The 19,829-nt window shown below is 43.8% G+C and overlaps 1 pseudogene; it reads right to left on the reverse strand.

Moving 5' to 3' along the window:
* Positions 1 to 332: 332 nt before the first annotated feature.
* On the reverse strand, positions 333 to 18,154 carry LOC146176976 (uncharacterized; annotated as a pseudogene).
* Between the last annotated feature and the right edge of the window lie 1,675 nt (positions 18,155 to 19,829).

The following is a 19,829-nucleotide window of genomic DNA, read 5'->3' on the forward strand; positions in this document are numbered from 1 at the left end:
TCGTATGGAGCCACCCACAGGAGACGACCATGGACTACAGGATTCTCTGATTGCTCCGCGTTGCAGCATGTCATCGACTTGTTGGGCGATAACACGGCGCTCAGTCGGGGACACCCGATACGGCCGCTGATGGAGAGGTGGGTGAGCGCCAGTGTCGATGAGGTGGGAAGCGGTCGTTGTGCGGCCCAAGGAAGATTGCGGAATGTCGAAGGAGGCTCGGAATTGGTGTAGAAGGTCAAGAATTTGCTCGCGGTGGCGCGGTTCTAAAACGCTGTCCACAGAATGGTCAAAAAGGTCCCGCTGTAGCGGATCCGAAGCCACACGAGTTGGAGTCAAGGCGTCAACTTGGCAAACGGGAACGACATAACATCAAAGGCGTACAGAAGTTCCCAGCACCTCCACCAAGTGAAATGTGGATTTAATAGTTGGTTGGAACGTCTAGCGCTGGCAGTAATTCGGACACAGCAGGATCGAATTACCAGCCGCAGGGCACAACTTCAGCGCGAGCGAGATGGGCGCCGGAGACAAGAGATGGTGATGGCGATGCCGCAGCGTTGTTTGTTCTTCGTCTTCTTTACAATATGAATAACATGAGATACTTTTAAGTCAACAAAGCATGCATTACCTTTGCCCTGACAACTTTAGGAAGTCAGTGACATCCCCATTTATCTAAATCTAGTTATCATTTTGCTTATGTATGTTAAAGTTCTTCACATTATTAGCGGGAAACACAATCTTCTCGCCGTTTCTTAAGGTGCATGAATTTGCTAAAAGGCATTCTGAAAACATATTTCTAGCTCCGATTTTTTCATGTCGCAAACGCAGCCTGTTGTAAGATACTGAACGTAAGGTTAACGTTATCCCCGTCAGGATACTAAAAAGCTGCTTTGTTTGCATGAACCTTACTTCCTGTATGGTATTAAATAAAGCGCCCCCTTTAATTGTGAAAACATGCTATGACCAGGCTACGGAAGCGCCGACGCTCTAACGATCGCGCACTCTTCATATTACAGAGACGTTCGTCCTCAGAGTCACACCGAGCCTATTATCTTATGGTTTCGTTGTGTTCATTGTTTCACTGAGTGGTTTAAAAAGCAGTGGTTTCAATCAGTGGTGGAGCGAGGGGTACCAGTCTCGCTTGCTTGCTCATTCTTGAAACGTGCCTTAGCGGCGCCATTGTTTCGCTTTTGAAAGCGTTTCTGCCGCCATACATGTCCCTCATTCTGAGACGCTTACCCGTGAATGACGGAGTGCCAGGGTGTTCGCTGACCCGCTGCTCACTGCTTGTTTTCTTAAATCCAGTGTAAAATATTCTCTTGTCGCACTTGTGATGTGCTCCCAATGGGTTGTTCGCCGTAACCCGTATTCCCGTTCTGAAGCGTGCTCTTCTTCTCGGCGCAGAAGAAGGCGTTCATTACCATCTTAACACATGGAGTCATCATTAACGCAGAAAGGATATGCACCCTGTGGTCACAAGCTTCATAAGCATGTCTTTTTTAAAACCAGTCCGTAGTGCCCGAAAACGCGATAACTGAACAAATGCTTCAACGCGCTCCCACACCTCTGGGGAGAAGGGGCACAGCGACAATCGCACAGTGGCGGCTGACAACAAACACCCAAAGTGAGCAGGTTTTTAAAAAGCGTGTGCTGCCGCTACCGCTCAACACCAGCCATGATCAGTTATGCCGTAGCATTTTCTTCCAGGCTATATACCGTCTAGATTGGCTATTTGCACATGCCCACGGTAGACGATCTTAAAGCTAATTGTAGTGGTGATTGGGAAACGTCATCGTGATGTACGGAAAAGGCGAGATGCTTCAATGAGGACTTAGATTCAGGTCTCAGGGTCTCACTGAACCGCATTAGAGTTGTCTCCTGATTTCCTAGACACTTTACATCAGGGAGGTTTCCCGGATTATCGTGCGCAATTCGCCATAGGTACATGTTTTGAGAACTCACGTGAGTTTCCTGATAACTGGTTTCAGACTTCGGCCTTAGAGTTGTCGACGTTAACGACTCGCAGGGCACAAGAACAGATTCCCCGTTTTTTCCGCGGGTCAAGCGGAAGCAAACGTTGTTAGCGAAGACCGCAGCTGGCGGTCCCGGTCTAGCATCGGGCTTTGGATTCTCCCTGCTGTTGTGCACTTCATGCGCCGTCACTCCGACGGCGCTTTTGCCATCCTCTGCGTGATCATCCTTGACTACCTGACCGTTGCTGACACTGACATTTGTCTGCACGACGGTGTAATCGTCGACAGGCTCGCCGCCTCGGACGCCGGCAGCGGGCTGCGAGTCGACCTTGACCGAGAGGTGGATGACCGTGTCTCCACCTGTTGTTGACTGCACCGTGTCCGATGTCAACGTCTTTTTAGGTGCTGCGTGGTTGTGCAGAAACCAATGCTCGATTTCACAAATGTGTATACGGAGGTGGTTTCACATTTAAAAGCACGGCATATCATACCCGGACGGAAAAAGCTTCTCACTGGACTTGACGGGGTTCACGGCCCCGCAACATGAAAATGTACAAACGAGGATACAAACACAACACATAAGACAAAGGAGAATCTGGCACAAAATAAAAATATAAGAAAGAACAATTGTAAGATAAACAGAGTGCTTAATGAAGTATACAGTGCATGGTGCCGTGCAGACAAAGACAAAAAATGCAAGGTATTGTGGCTTCGATATATTTACAAAGACAGTACTGTGGCCATGAAACAATTTGTTTGTTTAGAAGCAATCGGGCATATTACGTAGCATCTGGTAACCATAGTACGTGCGTGCTCGAAGGTTTTCCCACAGTTCAGTACTGTGAGTGTTTCATGTTTTTCTTTTAGGAGTCAGGTCTCCTATGCAGCCTAAAATGTTTTATTCTGTTTAATTCGGTTAACATAATGCCTAAGGGTCAATTGTTTTATAAATGTCAGAAATTTTGATAACGTTCAGTTCCTTTATGAGAGGTGCAGTGTGGCTATCGTATAGAGGGTTTGCAACTATCAGAAGTTTGGTTAGTGAAGTTTAGTGGCATTTGACAAAGTAGTTTCACCCCACGCTAGGTGACAGTAGTTAATATGTTAGGTAAACAAGTCACTTAAAATAAGGCGTTTATGCAAGCTGGGGTAAAATATTGAAATTTGCCCAAAATTTTCATAATATGCAAAATTTTTGTTACAACTCTATCTATTTGAGCATTCCAGAACCTGTATGTTCGAACTCAAGACTAAGACATTTACCTTGCGACAGTATCATAATAGTTGCAATACGGAGATGGAGTACGCCCTCCGTGTCTATGTTAAGCTTTATCGGCCAGAAAACGAACAGCTTTGGTTTCCCTGTTGTTTATGGCGAGCGAGTTAACGATACTCCAAGAATTTAGTTTATTTACAAGTAGATTTGCGCTTGAAAGAAAAGGCTCGGCATCAGACCCCAATAAAAGTATGCTGGTATCATCGGCGTGTATGGCAAATTTCGCTGTTGTCAATGTTAACCAGATCATTAATGTACACAAAAAACAGCAGATCCCCCAAAATACTTCTCTGAAGCGGTCCTGCGTTAACTGCTCGTACATCAAACAAATTATTATTGGTAACTTGCTGGCAGCGACTCTGAAAGTATTTTTGGTAGCAACTGAAGAAAAACGCCCCGGAAGTCATAATGATGCCACTTTAATAACAGGGTTTCATGGTTAATAGTGTCGAAAAAATTGGAATAATCTATAAATTGACCTCATCCGCACATTTCTATTAAAAGCGTCTAATATTATTTCCTTCGGTGTCAAGAGGGCTGTCTCGACAAACAGCCCATCATAAGCCTACATTTCGCATCTGTGATCAGTTTGTTTTGTTGCGAACGACACCACACGAGAACGGATGATATGTTCTAGACCTCTTAAAATAGTGGTAAAGTTGAAACAGACCTGTAGTTAGGGAGTTCGTTTCTTTTACCGCCATTGTGCAAAACTATTAGCCTTCCAACCCATAACTGTTTCGGGAAAACCCCATGCTGTAAAACAGGATTAAAAATATGTTCATGTGTAGAAAATATTACGTCTGAAGCCTGTTTGATCGGTCGTAATTAAAGCTTGTCATGTCCCAGCAGTTGCTATCTTTAACTGACTTTGAAGGTAGTTAAATATTCGTCATCAAGAAACGTGCACCACCGGTAATCCTATCGTATAACACTAGTCATACACTCTGCCAAGACGACATCATCCATAAGGTTAACATTCACCCGAATTTGACCTTATAGGCAATACCAAAATATCGACAGATTGCATTACCGTCACAATGTGCCCCCACGGCGGCATATCCGCGAATCTTAACCGTTCACTCTATTAATGTACTGCAATTCTAACCAGTAGAGTGACCACACAGTCCCAATCACGCTTCTCACAGATACCGACACATGGCTTCACTTAGCGGCGACCGGCAGCCAAAGCGGCTTGATCGGACCGGTCAAAGGATGTCGACGAAGGCCAATCTCGTCGGCTACAGCCATAGCAGGAAGAACTCGCATATCGACGTTTACCTAACCCTCTTTAGCCATTCCGGTCACAGCGGCAATACTCCGTCGTCTTTGAAATAAATCTCTCACTCAAGTGCCCTAAAATCTTTGCATTGTATTTGATCGCATATATTTTACAAATTACATCTCTGAATTTGCCCTTCTGCCACAGCTAACTGCATGACAAGCAAATGTATCACTAAATTACTGCAAAGCGTTAAAAATGTTCTAGTAGTCCACATCGGGACCCATAGGCCCTTCATTCTTCGGTCCGATATATGGCTGCGCGATCTCCAACTTTGAACATGGCCTAATGCGCCGAGAGTCTCAGAGCCGCTCTAGTTACGAAACAGTCGCTCATGGTACGGAACCAACTTAAATGCCGGTGCAGTTGGGCAGGTCGGGAAAGTGAGCTGGAAAATTCACTAGTTTGTTTATTGCGCAAAATCTTCTTTCCGTAAGTATTTTACCAACGAGATAAAGGTTAAGTAAATAAGTGTTTTTGTTCTGAAATTCAGTATCATTATCAAAAAGGGAGTATCACTGTCCAGTTATAGTTGTGTATCAGAAGTTAGAGCGACACCTGCGGAGATACTTTAAATTTACGGCATATTGATAAAAACAATTAGAAAGCGACATGCGTATGTTGTCTAGTGCATGGAGAATATTTTTTATTTCCCCCTGTGCTACAACTACAACGACACGAAACTCAATCAACAGATTCCTTCTTTCCCGGTATGCGTTCTTAATTCCACGGTAAGCTTGTTAAGCCTTTACCCGCCAAATTAACCGTAGTCTGCTTGGTTCCCGACGTAACATTCCTTCAATTAAGCACTCAGGCTATTAACACCACTATACCGACGCGAATCTAAGGGAGTAGGATTTACCTGCCATCTGTGGAAAAACGCTTGCGAAATTGCCCTGATATATGGGCCGGTTTCGGTGAAGGTCGGTATAATACATATATTGTTGAGGGTAGCGAATGTTTTAGTTACACCGATCCATCAGTAATTGGTCTGTCTCCCTCCAGATAAAAAAGGTCGTATAATACTGGCAATGGGCAAAACATTGCAAATTCCAAGCAATATACTGGTGGAGAGAGGAGGAATGTGTGTACAGGTGTGAACATAAGTAAAAGGAACAAGTCAATCGCATGCACGTATTTTAGCTGTAAGTTTATCTTTGACGGTGTGTCAAAAATTTTCAAATCCAAATGAGTGCTTCTGTAAATTTAATTGGGCTTGTACAGTCAAATGTTAGGGTTTTATCCAAGCTTCTTGAATGCTCAATTGTAGTGTGTGTTTACATATTAGGGAAAAAACATAGTTTTTATGGGAAATAAGGAGCGCGGCTGCAGGGGACAAATACGAAAAGGAAGGACAAGCGCTTGTCCTTCCCTCTGTTCTTTGTTTCCTGTCGCAGCGCTTGTCAAGTTTCCGGAGATGAGCCATCTCGTTCAAATGTCTGTTTTGCTAAACAAGGTTTCAAAATGAACGTTAACAACGAAAGTGCGTGGTTGAAAAAGCTTGTGGCGCATTGTAGGTACTGTTGTTCGCGGTAATTTTGTAGTTATGGACAGGGCTCAAACATTGTTCTTTCGGCCACATTTTGATGAAGGCGAGAGGCTACGCCCCGTGTGCTTTGTGATGACAGTGCGCGTTGCAGAAGCCTAGTTGGTCAAAATTATCTGGAGTCTTGTACTATGGAATCTCTCAAAGTCTGAGTCGCTTTGGGACGTTAAACCCATAAACAACCGAAAGTTAAGAGCACCATCAGCCCAACTTCATGCTCTGAGATTAATTCAGTTCCGGGATATAGTAGGGCCATGTGGTAAACAGTTTAATAATATTAAGCTAGACTAAAGTTGTAACTAATCTTGTACTTCTTGGAGGCATGTGGGGATGATACTTTTAGGATTACATTCAAGGGATTTCACCAACTGCCACTGACAATATGGGCTCGTTTTTTTTTCCTGGTTTCTTGACAAAAGAGCACGTAATCTTCGTGTATTCATGATGCAGTGTATGCATTCTATTTACGTCAAACTGAAGGGCCGCGCCCACCGACTGGTCCGTGTTTCTTGCGAGAGACAGAGAGAGAGAAGGTATTTTTTGGTAATCTCACTGATAGTATCCTCTTTTGAACACTTTTTGTAGATCACTTGCGTCAATGGGGACAATGGGAAAATCCATAAACAAACCTAGTAATACCTTTGAAAACCTAATAAAACACTTAAATATATCAATCAGACCACTGACATTTACTCATCGGGGCCTACTGAACTGGTAGTAACTGGTGAACTGGCAGCAGCTGAAACAGTGACTAGTCAAGCACAGCGCTTACACGAAGTGGACATGCCGTCGGTGAAGGCGACCAAGAAGTGGCGCATAGCGTAGAAGCGCCCGTCCCTGGCGAACACTGCGCAGGATAGGCTGAGCGGAGCATCCAACAAGGTGACCAGGACCAGTCGACCGCCAGCCATGAGGCGGACACTGGGCGGCGGAGGGGAGAAGCGCACTCGGGACAGCCGGCGCTGCAGTAGGTTGCATACGAGAACGGAGATCGTTTGCTTGGTTTGCGCACATACCATGAACACGGATAACAAAAATGAAAACACCAAAAGAGGGAAGACCCTCAAAGATGCAAAATTTGAACTCCAAACTGTAATGTATTCATTGTTTGCATAGGGACAGCACGAGTTTACTTTTGTCTGTTAATTTTTCAAATGAACAGGAATGCCTGGCTGGCACTCTGGGCTAAAATGGGACCTGAAGGACAAAGATCGCCTTGATGAAGGACGATGTTGTGAGAAGAGATACAGATGTGTGCACGCTAGTTTCAGTGAATCACAATCAATGATTGACAATAAGTAGCTCAATATACTGCCATCGCCTGCGGTTGCACTACGTTTTGCAACAAACCATGCAGCCTAAGGGCTGGCAGTAAGTTCTTGAGGGCTGTCCATAACATGATTCATAAGGAGTACTCTTGTGGCTTTCATGAGAAAGGAACGCTTTACTGGTCAGCAATTTGATAACGCAAGTTCGAAAAGGTTACCATCATTTCCATGTCCAATGCTCAGCTCAGCTGCACATTTTCTTGCATAGCAGTAGCAATTTGTGCAGGAAAGAAAAGCGGAATAATCGCACCTGTCTGCTGGGTGTGACGATCTTTATAATCCTCGTCTGTACTTCCTTCTTTGTTGCAACCGTATACAACATGACTCGTTTTTAGGAGCAGGACTCGATGGTCGGACAACTAACCTTATGCGGTAGGCAGTGCGTGTCACTGACAAGATTGCTATTGCTGTGCACACAGTTAGCGAAGAACAAACGACGACTTGTCGTGCCGCCATTTATGGTATTCCTGATTATTGTCTTGGGTATAACCGTCCTGTGGGAATGCATTCCTGGCGAATTAAGAATTATACTACTAAACGGCAGCGAAAGGAAATATGAAAAAGAAGCCAATACGCCCATGAGCTAACGTGAAGTGCACAGATTTTTTAATACAATTTTCTCAATACCTGCGCTCGCAGTACACACCACACATTATTACCATGTTACAGATCATGCTGAGCCTACAAATCGACCGCTGGTTACTCAGACCAGTCGCCAAGCTCCTCCGAGCAATGATACTGTCCAAGCTTCACTGTTTACAAGTCCTTGGGAAAGGGTGTCAACGCCACATTGTGGGCGGTTGTGGCGTGGATGGTGACGGAATTTCAGGCCTCGATAATTGGTTCGCCTCGGGAATAGTTCGGCTTTGAGCCAGTACACAGTATGCAAAGGGAGCGCCTAAGAATAGTTATGCACCGAGGAATCTCAGCGCGAATGTGGACATGCAAAGGAAGGAAAATCACAGGTACTCCAAAATCACTTATAAGAAAGTGTATAGTACACTCTACTTGTTTGAAAAAAAAATATTTTTGTTAGCACGCAAACTGAACGGTCACGATTCTTGAAATACAGGTAAAAATGGCGAATGATCGAAGGGAGCGTAACTGCTCAACCGTGCCAATGCGTGCTGCTTCTGGACTTCGCTTTGGTAACAGAGTGTCCCACATCTCACACTACCTCTAAAAGCTTTAATAGTCCTATGCGTTGCCCAGATTACTGCTTGTGGCTTGAGGCATTTAGGCACGTGTAGCGAAAAGCGACAAAAGAAAGAGCGTGGACATCAGGAACGTATAGACTATAAAATAGGGCGCATTTAAACGTAAGCGACGGGAAAATAAAGGAACAGTATGATCCATGCCTTCCACTCGATGATAGATCCGCCTGGCGGGAGGGTCACGTATTCTTCGAGAGCCACGGCGACCTCCCGTGATCCATCTGTTGGCTTGAGCACTGCCGCAAATGAAACACGGCAAATGTGAGTATGCAATACAGAAAGGGCGAACCTTTGTCTAAATTCATAGAGAGCAATGGAAACTGCATACGTTCTCAATGTGCTTGCAAAAGGTAATCTTGGTAAATCCCTGTGTTATGACAATGGAGAGGGTCAAAGCTGTTAACTAAAAATCAGGGCCAAGAATATTTGCTGGCTTCGATTTTAATGGCGAGAGGGGTTAGGATCGTAGTGCGCTGCGTCGGAGACCATGCCTGCGCAACTAAGGAATAAGTAATATCGCTTGCCATTCGAACACTGAAAGTACACTGGTCTTTAGGACGATGCGGGTAAGCCCCACCGCGGCTTGTGAAACTGATAGGGACACGCTGTAGAATTATCACTTCCTCACAAGGTAATCGTGAATTAAAATTGTCAATGTTTTGCAGCCTTGGCATTGATTCCGTGCATCTGCTGGTCGGAATACCAGTACATTATTTATTAATTCATTCACCACTTTATTTTTCTAGAAAAAAAAATCTGGAAGACCTCTTGGGCTAAAAGCTCAATAAGCAGCTTGATAAGGCCGGCGAGGCCGTTAAAAGGCAGTGTTGAGACGAACAAAAGTACATAATGATTTACAGCAGTACATACCTTATACTCAAGAAATTAACAGCAAGAACATCATAAAAGACAATGTCATTCGGTAGAGACAAAAAATAGAAGTCAAAACGCATCACAATGAGGCCCGAACTGAAGGTTCAATAGACAGAGTAATATAGTACCACAGCGTGGTAGTGTAGGGTGGCAAGCTAACAAACACACTGGTTGATAATTTCATTAAGTACTTACGCAACTGCTTTGTGGTTAAGTTTTCGTGTATCTATACATGTTAAGCGTTAATGCCGAGTTACGAGCAATTAACTGGCGTTCGTAATTTGTGCGGAAATGCTGGATAAACCAAATATCTGGACCTTTCGCGTGCATATTAGAAGTACGATGCGTTAGAGTGGGAAGAGATGATAAAAGTTTTTGATCTCGGTAGATCAAAGTAGGCTGCTTGCGGTAATCTAGTGTGTGTATAATGTATCTACTAGTACGATATCTAAGGAATGGAAAGCATGCATTGTAGTAAACACTGGTGCAATATTTGCAACATATCGGATTACCTTTTTCTATAAACTTAGATGATTAGTTTGCGAGGTTGTGTTCCAGCCTAAAGAAGATATTAAATAGAAATGGCACAAGACGTGATGTAATTGAAGTAAGCTTTTACTGGGAGCAGGCTACGCCACCGCGACACAATGCCTGCTACAGACAAAAGTTTTTTTCCCAATGTAGTTAGTGCCTATATCCTAGCTCAAGTTTGAGGAACATAAACCACAAGAATTTTATGGTCATTAACGACATCTATATTCAGGAGTTTAAAAACAATAGGGCGGCTTATTGTAATAGCTTTATTTCTAGCACGGAATATAATGGCCTGTGTCTTGTTAGGATTTATCTTAACGGCATTTTTTGGCACTATGTAAGAAGACCTTCGAGAATTTTATTGCACTTGATTTTAGGTATGTCGCTATTGATCCCAGAGATAAGGATAGTGTTATCCTCTGTATGTATAATAATTGTATCGATGCATCTATGATAAAATATCAATTCTTTATATGGTAGATAACAGTGATCCTGTAACTGGTAGGCGAGAAGACATGTACCCGTTTACAAGCACACACTGAGTCTTGTCGTTGAGATAATATTCAAGCAGGGTATAAACAATTTCCTCGAATACCATGATACTGCAGCTTATTAAGAAAGGCGTTGTGATGAAGGGAATCAAATTTCTTAATGAAATCTACAAAAACACCTACCGTAAGCATATGCTTTTCAATATTCAGGATGAATTTTTTTTAGTGATAACAAAGCTGATTATGGTTGAACTGTCTCTCTTATATCCATAATCTGCACCTGCGGTAATCAATCTTTGGTCGGAAATTTATTTATGCGCGTATTTGTTTTTCAATCCCCTTAGAAAATACTGGAAGAACAGATGCCGGTCTATAATTCGTTGTCATGGTTCGGTAACCGCCTTACAGTATAAGATATCCTGGCTGTTTTGATTTTGTCGGGAAACATTTCTAACTCTAATATTAAATTATAAATATAAGCAAGGACGCAACCTAATATCAGTAGGACATGTTTTACTGCCGTTATCTGCAAGTTTTTTTATATATACGACCTTACTATTTTGAAGGCACTTAAAAATACTACACAACTCAAAATTGATCAGTTGGCTGTAGGAATACGGTTTCTGTAATATTTCAAGAGGGTTCATTTATACAAGGAGGATTAACAAAAAAAACTGCAGGTTTTAAAAATGACTGCTGAAGTACTCTGCTACTCCTTTCTCGTGCAATTCGTTCCCCTTGACTGTTATGGTATTTGGCACGCAGCTCGTTTTCTAGAACTAAAACTTTATTCATTGCGCTCCAAGCAGCCTCTGGTCGCTTTCGCCTAACATGAACGAAAAGGTGATCCTAAATTTCAAACTGCTCCCGTAAATTCACTGTTCAGTTAATTCCTGATTTTCTTAAATTGTTTTAATGTATTTTTATATGCGTGTTTGCAAGTACGAATGGTAAAGGCGGTTTTGTGTTTAATTTTTTTCAGAGGCCACTACAGCATAGCTTCGGTGTTGCCTACAAAAGGTAGAAATTGTTTGGAGGTCCACAACTACAAACTTGTAGCATGGGCGACATCTGCAAAAATCACATGACTGATGCGGACTTGGAAATAAGCTGCGCGGCCAAGTGTGCAGCACCGGTTCTTAGACGCAAAGCATGTCTTAATCAGACTGCCATATTCTTAATTTGTTATGTCAATCTTAAATGCAAGCTAAGCACTAAATCAAAAAATGAGTACCGTTAGCAGCAAGAAAATTAAATGACGACTAGTCTTACGGCGTGTGGCCGGTTCGAAACCTAAGCCTGCCACGTTCCCCTCGGCCTATCACGAAGTATACCATCACTAATGTAAACAGACGTCTGGTCTTGGCTGGAGTAATTTGAGCGGTCAAAGGGCAGAAACGAAGTATCCATAGAAATAGAGTAGGCAATGGCATCGTAAAAATATGACTTGCAGGGCAGCTATCCAAAAGTAATGCCGCATTCTTGGCGGTCTTTTATGGGAGTATGCAAAGCCCAATATGACTACAAGGTCTATCAAGACGCAGTCTAAGCGGCCTGTTGCTCTTTCGTAATGAGACAGGCAGTACAAATTCGTAACTGGTTGCTAAAACGCGTAGAAAGTTGTCAAACTGGTCCAGATGAACGGTGTTTCGGCATATAAAACCGCCTATCCTGAGTTGTCCAAATGCACGAGGATATTTATCGTAGTCCATGATCTGGATACAAACTGTACATTGAAGCAAGCACATCTCTTTGGCAAAAATAAAACTTCACTTCGATTCACCCATCAAAGTACGTAATTAGACAATCCAACACTTAAAACGGGCATACCAGCTGTATCCGAATCGATGATGTAGGTGAGCTGCCCATAGAGGACTTCCCCCAAACCTGCCGAGCCATCACCGGTACCTCCCCTCCGCACGTACACCAGCGCCTGTATCTTGTTCAGGAAGCGATCACGATCCGACAGCGGGTTCAGCTCCAGCGACAACGGGTCACGAAGCATATCGGACGAGCCGCGTGGCCAGCCTGCACTAAACGATGCCCACGCGTAAACAACTGACGCGAATCTTGTTTATTTGGAACATTCTGGCGTGAGTTCGTATTTTTATCTTCCTCTACGTATACTGACAGACATATTAAGCATGAAGGGGTCATTACTTAGGTATATCTTCAAATAAATAGAAACGTCATTATTGCACAAAACAACAATAAGCTAAAATGTGTGGCAATAAGGTAGATATTGTTATCTCATATTCGAGAGGGAATATGCTTACACGCAGGACATAGGCTCCAAGCAACTGGCATCAAGTGAACTGGACTGTGCATACCGAAGAGAAACGTAGTCTCGGATTGTACAGGGTGTGGTGAAGTGAACCATACAGTGAATTTGTTGGCATGGTAGCAGCGGTTTCCGCATGAAAACAGCGTAAAAGACAGTAGATGTTTGTCATTGCCAGAGGCCATTGTTCTCTACTGAGCTCACGCGGACTAACGATACAACCGCTCTTTTCCACTGCAGTTCAGGTGTGGGCACTCCAGAGGCGCGGTTAAGCTCCGTGAACGTCTCTGTTCCACACATCAGTGGCTTATCGACTCCTCGCCGAAAGTAAACAAGCTACAGAACTTGCCACCAAGCCGTTAAAGAGAGCGTTTAAAGGCAAGAGTAGTGCTAAAACAAAGAAATATGGATTTCCATGCCTAATAGATACTTAACGCGTCTGTTGCCATGTGTGCTTAAAACGTGGCTGAGAAAGAACCTGAGCTGTCCAGTCACATTTGCTAATAAGTCAAGTCTTCATGCGCGTTTGGGCGCTTAAGAGGAAACGCGTCGGTTATATCTCTTCAGAAACATTATTGTCCCGTTTAGATTGTTGAACGTCACGACCTGCCTCTCGCTATGATGAAGGCCGTACAAGAGGTTTACAGATACTTTTGAATATTTAGTGAGCTTTCTCGTGGCTTGGTATTGTACATTAGAAGGGCGCTTTGCGTTTCGCTTCCATAGAAGCACAGCCTACCCGACCTCAATCGAACTGTGTCACCTTGTTCTCTAATAAAATTCGCTACATTTCACATACTTTCCCAGTAATAAGCGCCAGGGCCTTACTCCACGTTGCCGGCGGAAGCCTTTGTCGGGCGCGAAAGCGTTTCAGGTCGTTCCACTGTTACTGCTCACATGACAGAAGAACACATTTTACTCGGCTGCGAACATTGATCGTGATAGTTAAGGTTGTTCTCAAATCTCAATATCTCAAAATTGATGTGCATCATAAATGGGCATGAGATATTTTGGCATGCTTTTTTCTTTAACGTCGCTCTCATAGACCGTTCTTCTAAGTTGCGGTGGAGGGGTTACGATTTCTCGAGGATTCCTTGTTGGAGGAAACGCCGAAGGCCATTATCAATAAAAAATGATGCTCAGTTTAGGAATCACGGCTTTTTTTCTCGAATGGCAGGTTGTGCATCATAGCAAGGGTACGTGTTTTAAACTTTGGCTTTAAGCCTCACCGAATGATAAACCGATTTGTAGGAACGTAGGGAACGTGAAACGCACAGCTGGACGGCAAGTGGCCAACATGGCCGACCCACCTGAGCCGTCGGTGATCTCCTCAACGGCATACAGATTCTGGCCGCGTATTTTGTGCTTTCTCCGCCACGCGACCCGCAGCCTGCTCCGGTCTAGCTCGTCATCAGCGATGCTCAGCCGCAGAACCAGGCGCTGGGTGAGATTCATAGGGCGCACCAGCCAGCAGCTCCATTCAGTGCGGTTGAACAGGTCGCATGGCAACGCCGAGGTAACGCCGCTTTTGCCTGCGCTGGCCCTGGGCGACAGTGATGTGGCGTGCATTGACACACTGAAGTAATGAACAAGGCATTGTGTTTTTCAAAATGTAATGTTTTCCCAGCACTGCCATATATTTCTTGTGTTTGGAGTTCTTTTCTTGGCGAAATAGAATTTTTTCCCAGTGCTGCAATATATTAGTTGTGTTCTATACAGAAAAAAGCAGTACTTTGCATATCCGTCATAGTAAAGGATGGCTGGTAAAGCAGTTCTATTCTATCCAGAGTATTTGCTTGCGTATACTGTCGCTAGGAAGGAAATTTGAGGATGTTGATTGCGGGCCAACTGCGACGTAGCCTGCTAGTTACGCTGTCTAGATTTATGAGTGCTATTGAAATATAAAAATGATGGATATCTGATGCTGATCGTTGGTGTACTTCGACTGACCACGTTCCCCTCTTTCACAACACGCAGTTTGGGACGCAGCCTAACGTTGGGTCAATACAAGATGGGATTTCATGCTGCCTCCACTTTTACCCTTGCTGCCGGCTAGAAGTATCCGCCAGGACGTCTGCCCCAGCCACGATGGCACGCTCGCGAATCCGGTCCATGAGGCCGACCTCTTCGCTGCGCTGCCAGTAGCCTCTGTCGACGAACGCAGACGCTGTTGACAGCAACGCCACCTGTTAGAGCATTAAAACACCACAGAAGTAAAATGTCTGATAAGTGCTTTGTGTGAAGGAGCGGTTGGTTTCAGCAGTATACGCGGAAAACTTGAGCGGTAGAGCCGCAATTACCATTCTTTATTTCACTTACCTAACCCACTCTATATGCAGTAGATAGCCTTTTCAGTGCTCATTATATGGTGGATGACCAAAAGACCTTAGCGGAGATCGCATTCTTTTTTTCATCATCCTTTTCACAAAATAAGCCATAAAACACTCTGGCCATTAAGGGTCATAGACTCAAGTCTTGAGCCCTTTGATGACTCGCTCTGCCGCCAACATTCAGTACTGCACGAAAGTGCTACGTTTAGGCTGTGCCTTTAGTTCTCGACAGCGTCCCGCAAGGTTTTTTTTATGGGACTGTCATAGTCATGCTATTTCGTATCATGCCCAAGAGGTTTAGAGCAGTCTTATTCACTTGATGCCTAAAAGCGTTAGACCAATCAAGTGCGAAACTGTTGCACCAAACTCCTGTATCAGACTACTGTGTAATGCAACGCGTGGGCCGCTCAGAAACGAGAGCTCATACTAGCTGCAAAATTTGCACAATCACACCATCATCATCTACGTTTTTGTTTTTTCACTTCATCGCCTTGATTACCGCATATCGTGATTATTGGATGCCTCGATACTTCTCGTCTTATCTTTTTGGGTTCCAAAAAATGCCAGCAATGATACCAGCAATGCCTGAGTCTTATGAAAATATATTGCGTCTTGATCAGATGAATTTTAAAATGTTTTTCATGGTCTTCCAATTGTGGGCTGGCGTAAAAGTTGACATTATTCGTGCAAGCTTTCCATCACGCTTTAATATTTATTATCCAAAATCCAAAAAAGATGTACAAATCTTTATATATTATTGGACTTTCTGTAGGTTCTCCCGACTGAGGGAAAAATGGAGGAAAATATGAGTATGGTTCAGATTCTCCCCACAACTTGCTTATTGTGGTGTACTGCTATCACATAAATTTTAAGTGCAGTCTTTCTATTGTCACTATAAAACGCAGCAATCTGTTTTTTTCTGAGCTGCTTGCCTGTTACACCACTGTTATGCAGCATAATTCTCTGAATGGAGGCAACGTTCAGCCCTCAAGCCCACGATGGCTGAAAACACAACGTTGTGTGAAACGCAGGCTTCCTTATGAGTGTCCTACGCCTTTTCTCGTGGCAAGAGATGCATTTATATGCGACACTACTGGACATGTCCCGCAGATTCATCGAAGAGAAGGAAAAGGGCGAACGTGATCGCGACGGCAAGGATTGATAAAATGCAAGGCGAGCGGCCAACGATTGTTGTGTGAGAATACAACTGTAGCGTGGCCTCGCGGCCAGACATTATGGTTCGACTCTCGTACTAGCAGCCAAGCAGTGCCTGAAATGCTTCCGGAAAGCTTCGTCCCTCCCTAATATGCTGCAGCCTGAAGGCAGTAGACAGCGCAAAACGAAAACTGAACCGGTATCTGACGTCAGCATCATGCGTCGGCCGCACCGCAACGCCGTTGTCATACTAAGAGAGGGTACCAATAAGGCAGCGCTGCATTGCCGTAACGCTCGCAATATTCCGCGCACAGTAGGGCGGCATTGAGGAATTGTTTCGGCTAGCCGTAATAATGGTGAACAAAATGCAATGATCTGCCCTGAACTGATTTTCTCATTGACTAGGCCGCAACTTTTGCATTTTTTGTCCGCGAAGCGATTCCTTCAACCCTGACAACATTTCGTGCACAGTAGGGCGGCATTGACGCACTCTTTCAGCTAGACGTAATTGTGTTGAAGAAAATGCAATGATCTGCGCTGAACTTATTTGCTACATTGACTAGGCCGCAACTATCACATTTTTTTGTCGGCGAAGCAAGTGCTTTAACCCTCACTTATGATGTCCACTTTACTAAGCGAGCCAATGTCCTAAAGATATTTAATCGACTGGCCTTTTTATTGAACGCTGCATGGGCGGTATGACGACTGATGATAACATATGATACAAAGCTACTCTAATACTGAGGTTGAACGGAATATTGCACCTTGAACCAATTTTAAGAACTTCACTTGATCACAGAATACTCACAACGCGCTTTTCTTTCCGTGCCATTTTTTGGTACATAAAAATCATTCAGGAGAAAGCCTTTATAAACTCATCAGGGTGGAGATGATTCGTGCGATCGGGGAGAGGGTCACATCGGCATCATCGAGAAATAAATTAATTGATGAGCAAAAAATGGCTACATGATATTGGGGTGAAAAAATGTTTCTGCTAATTTGGTTTATGAAGAGAATAAGAAGTTAGGTAATTCGATCCAGAAAAAAAAAATTCGATGTCAAAATAGCGAAGGACATCGGTACAATGTGCAGACGTCAAATCCGCCAGATGTGCTCTTGAGTTCCAATAAGGCGATAAAACTTTTAAGGTGAAAGCCTCTTTTGGCTTTCACAAAATATGTTCGCGAGATGCTTCAGCGAGATTCTGCAAGATTCCGTTAGATGTATCAGCGAGACGACGCATTAAGTTCTGACGTCAGCATAATTTTACCGGTAAGGTTGTCGCAATATGTTCTGACGACAAAGCCGAAGAAAGGAAAGAAGTCTATAACGAAAAAAAGAGAACCGGGAAGTAAAAGTGGAAGAAGAGAAGAAGGAGTAGAGGGGCTTTCGTCATTAGGCATTTAAGTGAAGCTAAGTGAAACATTGCATTGTCTCAAAAAGTACGAAGCTGTATGTGGACATAAACGTCCCGCTTCTGGATGCTTGCCTTCAGAACTGCAGCAGAAGAGGCTGCAGGAAATTTTCGATCGCCTGGCTTAAAATTACGAGAATCGAGAAACGGCAGGTATTGTGCATTTTGTTTTACGCTTCGTAAGCATATCATTCTCGGGCAAGATTAGCGAAAGGATGCCACTTGCGCAGGGGTTCCTTAATTAGAGGTTTTAACCTAGCAGCGATAAATATTGTACAAAGTCCGAGCGCACTATTGAGTTTCCTCCTCCCTCTCGCAAGGTTCTTGTGCTGTTCTGATGCATACAAGCAAATCCATAGAGAGGCCGGCTCTTTGGATTCAGTCTCACCTGAAGGAGGCACGTTCTAAAGCAGCAAAACGGACAGGGGCCGGTGGAGTCCCCGTTGGCTTGGGCGCCCATGTGCACGGCTGTACTGCGGCTGCGGCTTGGCTGGGCATCATACGAGCCACATAACGCTTCATGTCCTGGAAGCAATAACAATGCATGCCTTAATGACGCTGCCTTTACAGAGCATACTTACACGCAATAATTTGCGAAGTATGATGTTGTGGCAACAAAAAAAGTGAATCCCGGCCTCGGCAGCCGCTTTTCGATGCAGGCGAAAAGAAAGGTGCCCGTGTGCTGTGCGATGTCAGTGCACGTTAAAGAACCCCAGGTGGTCGAACTTTCCGGAGTCCTCCACTACGGCGTCTCTCATAGCCGGAGTCGCTTTGGGACGTTAAACCCCACAAACCAAACCAAAAAAGTTGAATTATGCTGGTCTCTGATGAAGGAATAGCGACGACGAAGTAGCGTGGCTTAGGATACTTTTCTTTCTTTTACGCCCTACGTTTTTGCCCCAGAACCTATGGCGATATTATATTGTGGTGTGTGGTGATGTGTCCTGAGCGGATAGCAATACCAATAATTTAGAAGCTTTGTTATAGCTCGAGGTAGCAGCTTTTAGTCTTTGACAAGCATCTCTGGCGTGATTATACATATACTGAATAGCACTTACGAGCGACAATATAGAGAACAAAGCTATCAAGAGGGATGAGGTAGGAATGCAAAATCAGGTTTACAAAACCAATTCGTTTGGCATTACAGTCGTTTAATATGGGCAGTGGATAGAAACAGCGAGGATAGCGGTCTCAAAGAATTTGCTACATTTTCCCCGACCCTTAACATGCTTATTTTTCCTACCGGAAGTTCCAGCAGCTTTAAGGTTCAGTTCTTAATGGAAACATTAGGCCACGGATCCAGAAGACACTAAGTCGGCGACACACCTGTAATCGGTACACTATATTTCCAATATAGTAGCCACTACGAAGAAAACAAATTCGTAAAGTTTGTGATGTTTATAAGGCGAATTTTTTCGTGATATGTAAAAACGTAATTTGAGACGCATGTATGCATATATAAATATATTGTATATATTCATTGGCAATGTGAAAGGATTTGACCCGGTTAAAAGCTCAGCAGCCATGCAAGCATTGCGAGACGAGGTTGTAAGTGAGCTATATGTGAAAGTACTGCAAGATATCTGTAGTGTCGGCACATCAACCATAATTCTGTATAAAGAAAATGATAAACATCAAATTAACAAATACGTTATGGGCAAGGAGACACCTTTTCCCCAGAGCTATTTACAGCGTGATTAAATCTGTATTCGAAGACATGGAACTGGAGCATTACGTATTAGGGTCGATGGCACTGCCTTGTAAAGTAGCTCAACGAAACAATTGTAACAAATTATTAATGCTTTAGACAAGAGCATCAGAAAGATAATCCTAAAGATTCGTAGGCAGAAGACCAAGGTAACGTACAGACTGAGAAAAAAAAAATAGTTTAAAATAGGTAGCGAAGCGCTATATTTCGTAAGCCAAATAATTAGGCGAATCCACTTAGAACAGATAATAACAGTACATACGGAACATGAAAGGGAAGTAACTAGGAGACTAAAACTGGGATGGAGCATATTTTGGAGTTCTCGCACATTATTACTAGCTGCCTACCGATATCACTCAGAGCAAGGTGTAAAACAATTGCATCCCGCCGGCACTCACCTGTGGGGCTGAAACCTGCAGGTTAACTG

The sequence above is a fragment of the Amblyomma maculatum genome, chromosome 10 (assembly GCF_055883805.1).
Source record: "Amblyomma maculatum isolate TAMU_Amacu chromosome 10, ASM5588380v1, whole genome shotgun sequence".
NCBI lineage: Eukaryota > Metazoa > Arthropoda > Arachnida > Ixodida > Ixodidae > Amblyomma > Amblyomma maculatum.